This window comes from Silene latifolia, chromosome 7 (genome assembly GCF_048544455.1).
Source record: "Silene latifolia isolate original U9 population chromosome 7, ASM4854445v1, whole genome shotgun sequence".
NCBI lineage: Eukaryota > Viridiplantae > Streptophyta > Magnoliopsida > Caryophyllales > Caryophyllaceae > Silene > Silene latifolia.
The window spans coordinates 32,461,370-32,473,898 of record NC_133532.1 but is presented as its reverse complement, the minus strand read 5'-3'; the positions used below and the strand labels follow the sequence as shown (position 1 = coordinate 32,473,898).

Here is a 12,529-nt window from a genome sequence, read left to right as displayed (position 1 = left end):
TTAGGTGACGGACTCGTGAAGGATCGATAATCAAATTCATTGCCTTATTTACTGACCGCTTAATCGCTTAGTTGGATTCGCTGGCACTTTGAGGTAGGGGAAACACACTTGACTCCTTACCGTATTATTGAATTGAGTTGACTTGTTTGTGTTTCATATGACCAAGCTGAGATCGTTGACTTGTTCGTGGTTGTGATTGATGTTATGTTTCATGTAATGAGGTGGGGTTGACTGAACTGTTAGTGTTGAGTATGTTATTCCAATCTTTTGATAGCTGGCATGATTTCATTCATTAATATACACATTGTGTTGCATTATTACTGTTGAGCATTTCATATGCATTGGAGTTGGAGGATGGTGTAGGAGTGACGATGTTGAGATACGATGTGGATTGTGATAAGGCCCAGGCGGGTTCTGCAGACTTGCCCTGGTGTCCTCAACAAGCGAGTGGCGGATCGGCTACGGTCGATATATATAGTCTACCAGGGATCGGTATGGCTGGGTTGTCCGGGTTATGAGATATGAGAAATGAGATATGAGATATGAGTTGAGATGGAGATGGAGGTGACGGAGGATCATGCATATCATATTTTGTTGTTCAATTGTTTTCCCTACTCGGCTTGCGGTGACCACATGTATTCGTATACGCCGTGATGATCCAATTATTGGGAGCAGATTGACGGTATTTCGAGACTGATGGGAGCTGGCTGGGAAGAGAGTTTGGATGACGGACTTAGTGCCTAGCCCACCTTAGTCTTATTAGTAGCTTTATCGATCGTATCTTTTGGTCATATTTTTGGAGACTTTGTTTTATTCCAGTTGTAATCTCACTATAAACATTTTTAATAAAGTACTGTGTTTCTTTCCTTTGTATCTACTACCTCGGGTTTCCGAGATGGTAACACCGTCATTTATCTGAGGAGTCCTAGTTCAGGCCCTTAAATAAATGGGGGTGTTACAAAGACGCTAACTCAGACGTAAATTAGAAGATCGAGAATTAGCAAGCCCATGATATATTAGGTTTAGAAATAATAGCTGCGTACTTTTCCTTTATAACGCAGCTTGAGTTTGGAGAATAGACATTCAGTTTTGGGAATCAAAGTTTTACATTCAATTTTTATCAGTTTTAGAATATCAAATAATTAGGGTTCGGAATATTGGTTTGCATCGGATTTTCGTTCGTACTTCTAATCATTCCATTACAATTCCTCTGCAATTTCGGTATTCCTTCTATTCTATTTCGGTTCATCTTTATTGCGTTGATAATATAGAAATTGCTAGTTAGTTTCCCGAAACCGATTTATCGCTTTATTATTAATCGTTTGTTTAGATAATTTAAACATGAATTCAGTAGTTTTAATCTTTAATATTATTGTTATTCCCATCATAGTCATGAGTAGCTAAATCCTTTGTTCTAGGATGTAGGGGAACTGTAGGATTAGGCGGCATTAAAATAGTGGCCTGAAATCGCGTGTTGGTCGATCGACCGCCATACCTGGTCGACCGACTGACCACGTGAGGTGTTACCATCGTTTTAATTGATTTAATTCTATTTTTCGACGAATCGAGTGCACACGACTAGTTGATTGTTTAAGATATAACTGACCCATTAGATCGAGAGATAGGGACAGTTATTAGATCACCAATTAAAATGACTAAACTATGCTGAGATCGAAAGATAGGTAAAGTTTAGATTATTAGTCACTTCTCAGGACGAGAGTCAGTATTAGTGATATTAGGGACTTAAAGCGAGATCGAAAGATGCTATCTGTTAAGAGTGGACCGAGAGGACCTCTTGTTTTCCCGCCTCATGTGTTTGATTTAGACCTACTTAGTATGCTGCCGCCGAAACTGTAGTGAACCGATCATCCTAGTGCCTCTTTTATATCTATTTTCATCCTTTTATTTAGTTTATTTTGTTTTATTGCCTTTAGCTATAGACCAAATCAATTCAACCCCCACATTCGTTACCTTAGACTAGAATTAGACAATTATTAATTACATTCGTCTCCTTGTGGTTCGACCCAATAACCACTAGCCTAGGTTAGTTTTAATAGGAAATATAAATATTATTTTTGGTACTCACAACGACGGGTATCAAATTTTGGCGCCGTTGCCGGGGAGGCCATTGTTCTAATTTTTAGTTGTTTTATTTTAGTCTGTTTCTTAGTTTAAGGGACATTCATTCCTTAAACTATTCTCATATTCTTTTTGTAGTTTCTTCTTATGCGCAGGTCACAGGGTGGTGAACTACTATCGATCAATCCTGAGATTGAAAAGACCCTGCGTGAGTTGAGGCGATCATCTAGGATATTGCCGACAGAGTAAGAGCTGAGTACTCTGTCTAGTTACTACGAGAACGCCCTATTTGAAGAGGATCCACCTTCATCTCCAGTTTCTAATTCATCGGCTGAGACAGTCACTTCTCTAGACTTTCTAGAAATGGCTGAATAAGCAACTATTGCCAGTCACTCTGAGCCGACAGCCGCGAATCTCTTTAAGGGATTTGCTTTACCCGGGACGGACTGAAAATTCGAGCCAAAGCCGTCCTATATCAACTTGGTTGAGAGAAACCAGTTTGGGGGAGCTGCGAATGAAGATGCAGCTAAGCACATGGAGACATTTATCGATTATTGATGTTCCACACCCCACCAATCGGTGTGACCCAGGACCAGATAAAGGAGACCATGTTTATATTCTCACTTCGTGATGCTGCAAGGGAGTGGTATAGAAACCTGGATCGAGCTGCCAGTGGAATAACTGACTGGAATTTGTTGGACTTGGCGTTTTACAAGAAGTACTTTTCTGCCTCGAAGACCAATGCCACTAGAGCTCAAATCACGAGCTTTAAACAGGGGCCTGATGAGAACTTTCATGAGGCATGGGTCCGTTTCAAGAAGCTGGTGCGAACCATTCCGCATCATGGGTTTGAGAAGTGGAGTTTGTGCAATTAGTTCTACAATGGGCTCTATGACGATCAGAGGGCTATCCTGGATGCGACAACAAATGGCAGATTCTAGGAGAATACAGGGGAGACTAAGGGGTGGATGATCATTGATGACTTGGCCACCCACAAAGCTGAGTATGGGAATTCCCGGGGAAATCAAAGGAGAGATGTTGAATCTCCTTCTGTGGCTGCACTTGAATCTCTCACTGCTAGATTTGACAAGTACGAGTTGGGAGGAGCTTCAAAAGGAGGTATTTACCATGTAAATGTTGTGTCAGACGGTCCTTTCGTCTGTAAAAGATGTGGAGACGAGGGACATGTTTCATAAAATTATCCCATTCCTTTTGAGTCTTGTGTTGCCTTTCAACATTATAGGCAGACAAATACTTACTTTGAGCCGAATGCCCACCCCAACTTAAGGTGGAGTAGCCAAAATGTCTTGAATCCGACTCAACCTCCACCACAGCAGCAGCAGGAGCAGAATTATGTGCCCCCTCATAAGCAGCAGCAATATCAAAAGCCTCCGTATGTCCCTCAACATCAACAACAATCCCAAAATTCTGAGTTTGCTGAATTGAAGAATATGTTGCAAAAGGAGTCCCAAGCTAGAGAGGCCGGGATGAAACTGCTAGAGAGCCAAATTGCCCAATTGGCTAGCAAGAACACAACTCGAGCTCCGGGACATCTACTGACTCAAACTGATCAAAAAGAGACCCTTAATGCTATCACTTTGAGGAGTGGGTCCACCCTTGAGGGGCCTGTTATGGTTGAAGATGTACCTGAAAAAAATGAGGCGGAAACAAGTAAGAACAAAGCTGTAACGAATAATAGCAAGAAAAAGGCGTCTACCAGGTATATCAGTCGATCGACTGATATACCTAGTCGATCGACCAGTCCGCGAGTTACAGGAGCTTCTGGTACTGTTGAAGCCAGTCGATCGACTGACCAACCTGGTCGATCGACTGGAACCGCTGCTAATGGTGAACAATTTCGTCCTCCAATGACCGATAACCTGAGGGATCACTTGTTTCGGGGTACTACTGCCCCGAAAGTATTGAGGACAGACCCGAATGCTGATGGTGTTGGGGCTGGTGTCCTTTACAGTTAGTGCAAGGACTTATAAATCTCTAAAAGGATCAAAGGGTATACTTTTGTATCATAATCAGTTGGTCCACGTTTATCAATAACGGTTGGCTTGCTAGATAAGTTTGACGTTATTGTCATACAGATGGCGGTGATCAACTGGTCCCTAAAAGTCACACCTATAGGATACGTTTGAGAGATGTGACGGTATGAAAATACAGTCATGTAGATGCCAAATTTGACTAACCAGTTAGTCCGAGTTATTTGACTAATAACTAGTCAAAATGTGATGTTGAGATATTTTATTTAATACGGATTAAATAATAACGGCTAAGGCGAATTAAGCAATTAATTCGTAAATTAAATATAAGCGATTTATATTTGAATAATGTATATTGAATAAATTAATTATACCATATTGTCTTTGTCGGACATGTATTAATAATTCAACTAACCCGTATTATTAGTTGATGCTTTAATTACCGATAACCGATGACAATTTATAATTAAAAACCCGTCGTATACGTTTTAGCAATTAACGAACCGGACCATGAGCTAAAGCTAAAAGGAAGTGGAAGCCCACTTCCCAAGGGGGCTCATGGTTGGCCGGCCAAGAGAGAACAAAAGAGAGGTTCTCCTCTCTTTTGTAACCTAATTCATTTTAGAAATAATTTTAGGGTTTTGAGAGACATTTTTCCTCTCTAAACCTAGATCTCTCATCTAAAGAAAAACACACAAAAATAATCCTCTCAATATTGCAAGGCAATTAGAGGATTCATTCTAGCACAAGGGCATTTCTCGGACGATCTTGGGTGCATCATTTAGGAGGAGATCTACTTTGATCTCTCATTGCCAATTTGCACTAGGACCGAAGGTTAATTCTTATCTTTATCGTTTCATTGTTGTTTTTCGTTTATGACAATAAATTGCATATAAAATTTGTGTTATAATCCTATAATTAAAGGGTTTTATACGGATATTACCCTACAGATGGGTGCGTTCCGGTTTTGAAGTTTGACCCAATATCGGTTAATGGCTCACATTTGAGACGGTCTGAAGAGGGTTCAAGCTTCAATAAGGTGAAGGTGGTTGATTTTCAGCCTAAATCCACCGACGCCGGCATGCGAGATTTAGAAGAGAGGGCTAAGTTACTTCTTATAGCCCCATATCCAGAGACACTAGTACCGACGAAGGAACAAGTATCTTTTAATAAATTTGAAAAAGTTATTCGTAGCTTGAATGTACAAGTTCCTTTTCTCGAGTTAGTAAACCAAGTGCCTGCTTATACTAAATTCATGAAACAACTTTTGTCCAAGAAGCGGTCACTTGAAACTGTGCATACTGTCGCACTTACTAAAGAGTCATGTTCTTATCTGACCCACACTGCACCCCATAAGCTAGAAGACCCAGGTAGCTTCTCCGTTCCTTGTAGCATTGGTACCTTTCCTATAGAGAAAGCCTTATGTGACCTAGGAGCCAGTATTAGTGTAATGCCCTTGAGTCTTGCGAGGAAGCTCAAATTGACTAGGTTTGTAGTGACCGACATGACAATACAGATGGCTGATCGCTCTGCGGTCCAGCCAATAGGAGTCTTAGAGGACATCCCCGTGCAAATAGGGAAGTTTTTCTTCCCTGTTGACTTCGTGGTGCTCGATATGCCCGAAGATGCTCACATCTCTATCATTTTGGGTAGACCATTCCTACACACTGCTGGTGCAGTTATTGATGTCGGTTCGGGTAACCTGACCTTCAAAGTAGGCAAGCATTCCATTGTCTTTGTCCATACAGCTAGGAAGAAAGACCCCATGTGGCCTGTCACTTGCAATACGGTTTCTGAAAAGAAATCTTATTTTATACTTCCTGATATGCCTGTATCTGTTCCTACTCCTGTTGTGACACCTCCGCCCCAGATTGGGAGCAAATGGGGGGAAGATTCTTTTGTTTTAGATATTGCAAGAGCTGGTTTGGGAAAGGAAGAGCCACATGTTGCTCCTGCTGTGAAGGAACTAATTGTTCAAAGAGGCGGTCTGGGATGCCTTAGCGATGGCACAAATGAGAAGCCCGAAGATGAGCCGGTCAAGGCAATGGAGTCTGATCTGGATTCCGACGAGTCCGAAGAGGTCATTGCTTGGGAAGATGTCCGACATGTTGACCCGTTGAGTCTTGCAGACGATAGAAGTGAGAGTGCAGCTGAGAAGATGAGCACTATTGAGGCTACTTCTTGTAGCCAGAAGCCAAGCAAGTGGGCCATTCCGTGGCCGTTCTTGATCAACTATTAGTTGATTGAGACTTCTTTAAAACATTTACATTTTATTTGCTTTCGTTGAACCTTTTTATTTATTGCTTTTGTGTGCGCGAAACTTCGCATTTTACGTTTGCTTAGGATTTTAAACTCTTTAGATGGTTACTTTGGTTGCAATTTTTGGGCGTGTATTATTGTGCATTTGCAGGTTTTTAGACCTTATTAGCTCATGTTCTCGAGCTAATTGAGAAATCAGAAAGTTACAGCAGTATTTCCAGTCGATCGACTGACCCTCATGGTCGATCGACTGAGTTGCACAGTTCCAGGAGCTTCTGTTCCTGTTCACTTAGTCGATAGACCGCCTGCTATGGTCGATCGACCGTTGCTCACTGCTGTACCTGTTCACAACCTTTCCCCTGCTGTGTTAGGTCATTTTGCGGGATTGGGGGAGTTTTCTACTCTATTTTATTTCCCGACTCATTTCTGATTTCTTCCATTTTCGTAACTTTGCACATTTTACCGCTTCAAAAACTGTTTTCTCGGACTTATGCATGGTTCTTTTGTCTTTTCAGGTACTTATTGGTAGCACTGCTGGCTACTGAAACCTCCTAGCTCACGCTGGTTTGGGGAGGTTTCCTTTTTGCTGCGCTTAAAGTCATGTGAGTTTCTAAGCCTTACTTCATGTCCTTTACTTAATTTTCTCGCAAATTCCCATTTCTCTTTTCATTCATTACATGATTTTGCACAATGGGGACATTGTGAGATTTGGTTTGGGGAAGGGTTTTGCATCGCATATCATTTGCTTGCATTCACGTTTACATTTCAGTTTTGCATTTGTTTATTTCATTTCTCATATATACAAAAATCCAAAAAAAAAAATTGAAAAATTTCAAAACTTTCAAAAACTTCACGTTTATTTTAGCATATAGGTTGAGTCGGAACGGTAGTATTTCAATGATGACATTGCATTTGCAGCTGTTTTATGCCTAAGCCTTGCTAATTTACATGTTGTTAGTAGAATCGTATATGCATAGTCTACGAGTTTTCGTTAAATTATTTGTTGAACTTTAAACTTGACTTAGAAAATTGGCAAACTACATCATATTTCTGAGATTTAGAGCCTATAACTGGTGACATCTATGACCAGTTTATCTAGGATTGTGAGTAGTACTCCTTATGAGACATGTTACATAAATATGTATAAATATGAACTTAATCTGCTTAATACCTGTATGCATTCGGTTTGTGGTTAGTTGACACATGTGGAAGAGGTTTCCCTTTACTCATTTTACCCATAAGCTCCACACTGCCAAAAATAACCTTTTTGTCACGTTAACTACATCCTACATTTAGCTTGCCTTTGTCAAGCTAGTAGTTTACGTTCTGGGATTGTTACTTTGTTTTGGTAGCATATGCTCATGTTTGAGATGTTGTTGGAAAGATGAAAGAAAGAAATAGAAAAGAAAAGAAAAGAGAAGAAAAAAAATGATTCGAAAAAAAAAAAAAGAGTTATGTACTGTTTGAGGCAGTCGATCGACTGTCCCTTTTAGTCGATCGACTGGGACCCGAAAAGAGAAAAAGAAATCAATTCGCATGATTTAAGTTTTATTCTATGGCGATTTTTGCTCCCATGTTTTATTTATATCTTATGGGGAGTTGATTGATTATAATTATTTCGGAGATTGTGAGTTTTGTGCTTGCTATAGCACCGTATCGATTGAAGTTTGAGCAAGAAGTGGATATTGTCATATGGTTCCATTTTGGTACTAGCTTGATCACCTGTACCTTCACTTTTCCATAAATGTTTTGCCTCTTCTTACCCATACCTCACATATCCATATATACCTCGGCATGTGTCATGGTCATTAGTTCGGTTGGAATGCATATGTACGGTCATAGAGATTACTTTCATATTATATTGCAGGCATGTTCTTATAGGTCGTAGTTAGGTGAGAGTCTTTACAAAATGAATTCTTCCTATCTTCTTACATATTTTCACCTTGTTCTTATTTGAGTGATTCGAGCGACCCGTGAGAGTCCAATTTGATAAGTCTCTGTAGTTGACGGTTCAGCAGTTTCTAACGACGTTATAACTCATTTGCATGATTCACATTTCTAATTGATTGTTAGTTGAATTAAATTGGTTTAGGCTATTCAGTGTGCATTTCGCTCTGAGATTGAACTCGTTCCATTAGGTCATTAGATCGAGTCTAGTTCTTGCTTGGGGACAAACAAGGGTTGGTTTGGGGAAGTTTGATGCGTGTCATTTATATGATGTTTTACACCCTATTTTACACGCATTTCAGAGCTCATTTATGTGGTTTAAAGCTACTATTTGCCCTATTTCGTCTACTTTCGTATTTTTATGTAATATTGCATATTTATGCGGAAATGAGTAGATTTTGAGCCAAATTCGTCCCCAAGTATCTTGCACTGCATTTGACATGAAGTATTCACTTAAGGAACGAGCTTGGTGCGCATTTCAAGGCCCAAAAGACAAATCCACGAGAAGTTAGAAGTCAAGAGTCAGCTAAAGCAGTCGATCGACCGGGTCCTATGGTCGATCGACCATACCACGACTTCCAGTAGCTACTGTTCAGCATAGACAAATCGATCGACCGGTCCCAGCAGTCTATCGACCAAGACGCTAACTCAGACGTGAATTAGAAGATCGAGAATTAGCAAGCCCATGATATATTAGGTTTAGAAATAATAGTTGCGTACTTTTCCTTTATAACGCAGCTTGAGTTTGGAGAATAGACATTCAGTTTTGGGAATCAAAGTTTTACATTCAATTTTTATCAGTTTTAGAATATCAAATAATTAGGGTTCGGAATATTGGTTTGCATCGGATTTTCGTTCGTACTTCTAATCATTCTGTTACAATTCCTCTACAATTTCGGTATTCCTTCTGTTCTATTTCGGTTCATCTTTATTGCGTTGATAATATAGAAATTGCTAGTTAGTTTCCCGAAACCGATTTATCGCTTTATTATTAATCGTTTGTTTAGATAATTTAAGCATGAATTCAGTAGTTTTAATCTTTAATATTATTGTTATTCCCATCATAGTCATGAGTAGCTAAATCCTTCGTGCTAGAATGTAGGGGAACTGTAGGATTAGGCGGCATGAAAATAGTGGCCTGAAGTCGCGTGTTGGTCGATCGACCGCCATACCTGGTCGATCGACTGACCAAATGAGGTGTTACCATCGTTTTAATTGATTTAATTCTTTTTTTCGACGAATCGAGTGCACACGACTAGTTGATTGTTTATGATATAACTGACCCATTAGATCGAGAGATAAGGACAGTTGTTAGATCACCAATTAAAATGACTAAACTATGCTGAGATCGAAAGATAGGTAAAGTTTAGATTATTAGTCACTTCTCAGGACGAGAGTCAGTATTAGTGATATTAGGGACTTAAAGCGAGATCGAAAGATGCTATCTGTTAAGAGTGGACCGAGAGGACCTCTTGTTTTCCCGCCTCATGTGTTTGATTTAGACCTACTTAGTATGCTGCCGCCGAAACTGTAGTGAACCGACCATTTATGAGCGACCCGTGATGAGCCGATATATATGAGTCTTGCAAGGTTGACGGTTCAGTAGTTTTAAAACATTTATTTAACACGTTTGCATTTGACCCATTGCTACTTTGTTAATTTGTTGCATTAAATTAGTTTGGGTGGACAATTCGTAGCTGCTAAGTTGGTCCCGTTCCACTAGTTGTTTTTAGTTGCATTTATAGTTTGCTTGGGGAAAAGCAAAGGTTTGGTTTGGGGAGGTTTGATGCGTGCATTTTATATAGGGTTTTAATCCTATATTTACACGCATTTCTATGTTATTTATGTAGCATCTAGCTACAAATGTCCCCGAATAGTCTACTTTGTTTTGTTTGGCGTTACATGCAGGTTTGGACCTGAAGTGAGCTAAATCAAGTGATACCCGTCGTTGTGAGTACCAAAGATAAAATTTATAATCTCCTATTAAGACTAACCTAGGCTAGTGGTAACAGGGTCGAACCACAAGGAGGCAGTTGTAAACTCTAGTTGATTTATGATCAGTCAAAGGTAACAATTATGGGGGTTGGTTTGAATTGGTCTATAGCTAATAGTAAATAAAGGCAGTAAACTAAATGAAAGATTTAAGCAGATAAAAGAAGGGCACTAGGATGGTCGGTTCATTATAGCTTCGGCAAAGAACTAAGTCGGTCTGAATCAAATACAGGTAAGGCGGGAAATAAAGAGGTCCTCTCGGTCCACTCTTAACAAATAGCATCTCTCGATCTCGCTATAGGTCCCTAATGTCACTAATACTAACTTTCGTCCTGAAAAGTGACTAACGGTCTAAACTATACCTATCTTTCGATCTTAGCACAGTCTAGTCGATTTAATTGACGGTCTAATAACCTCCCCTATCTTTCGATCTAATGGGTCAGTCACAAAATAGGTATCTAACTGGTCGCATGCATTCGATTTGTTAAATACAAGATTAAATTCAATTAAAACGAGCAATACCCTACGAGGTCAGTCGATCGACTGATAAGGTCAGTCGATCGACCAACACGCGAAACAGCCTATTCTAATCTACTGCCGCCTACGCCATAAATCGCCTACATCCTAGCACAATGAAATTAGCTACTCATACTAGGAATATCAATAACAATAAAATTGACTAATAACGCAGAAGAATTCATGATCAAGACGATGAAATAAACAATTAACAAAGAACGATAAGTTGGCTTTCGGGAGACTATCCTAGCAATTCCTATACTATGAATGACAATAAAGTAGTAAAACTGAAATAAGAGCAGAAGAATACCGCGTAAAGGATTGTAAAGAAGAGATCAAAAACCAACTGTAAACCGAGCTTTATAAATGGAAGAACAATAGTCTTAAGAACCCTAATTACGAAATAGAACTAAAACTGATAAAGTATGTGATGTGTTATTCGATACTAAAACTGGATGTTGGTGTTACGTTATATAGCAATCAACGTAGCAACTTATTTCTAAAACCTAAACTTCACGAGCTTTGAGATTCACGACCTTCTAAATCTCGTCTGGAATAGAAATCTGGTCGATCGACTGCTCCTCAGCAACAGTTGCTTCTGGAACCCGAGCATTGGTCGATCGACTGAAATGGATGGTCGATCGACAGGATAAGCTGCTACTTGACTTCTTAAACTCGTGGGTTTGTCTTTTGGGCCTTGAATTGCGCACCAAGCTTGTTCCTTACGTGATTACTTTATGTCATTTGCAATGCAGGTTACTCGGGGACGGATTTGGCTTGATTTCCCGTTGAATTCTTCACATTTCTGCAATAAGGTACAAAATACGGAAGTAGACGGAAATAGGGGGAAATATAGCATAAACTACAAGAATGAGCTCTGAAATGCGTGTAAAATGGGATGTAAAACATCATATAAATGACACGCATCAAATCTCCCCAAACCAAACCTTGCTTGTCCCCAAGCAAGATCTAGACTCGATCTAAAGGAACGAGTTCAAACTCAGAGCGAAATGCAAACTGTTAAGCCTAAACCAATTTAATGCACAACCAACAATCAATTAGTAATGTGAACCATGCAAACGAATTATGTAGTCGCTAAAAGTATGCTGAACTGTTGACTGTATAGACGTATCAAATTGGACTCTCACGGGTCGCTCAAATCACTCATAAGAGAGGGTGGATATGTGAAAGATAGAAAGAATTAAATTTGTAAAGACTCTCACCTAACTACGACCTATGAAACATGCCAGCAATAAAATATGAAAATGATCTCTATAACCGTACATATGCATTCCAACCAACAAATGACCATGACACATGCCGAGGTATATATGGGATATGTGTGGTATGGGTAAGAAGAGGCAAAATATTTATGGAAAAGTGGAGGTACAGGTGATCAAGCTAGTACCAAAACGGAACCATAGGACAACATCCAACTTCTTTCTCATAAACAAATGAAAAGGTGATGTAGCAAGCACAAAACTCACAATCTCCAAACTATCAAATCAATAAAACTCCCCATAAGATGAGAATGAAATGTGGGAGCAAAAATCGCCAAAAGATAAGGATTAAACTATGCGAATTGATCTCTTTTCTCGAATCTCAGTCGATCGACCATGTGTGGCAGTCGATCGACCCATTTGAACAGTACAGAACCTCTTTTTTTTTTTCTTTTTTCGTTTCTTTTTCAATTTTTTTCTTTTTCTTTTGTTTCTATATTTTTTTTTCTTTTTTCATTTCCCAAC

The 12,529-nt window shown here is 39.5% G+C and overlaps 1 non-coding gene across 1 annotated transcript; it reads right to left on the bottom strand.

The window, feature by feature from the left end:
- Positions 1 to 2,822: 2,822 nt before the first annotated feature.
- LOC141593383 (small nucleolar RNA R71) lies at positions 2,823 to 2,929 on the bottom strand. The gene has a single exon (XR_012521471.1). It is a non-coding gene; the product is annotated as a small nucleolar RNA R71 (small nucleolar RNA).
- Positions 2,930 to 12,529: the final 9,600 nt, after the last annotated feature.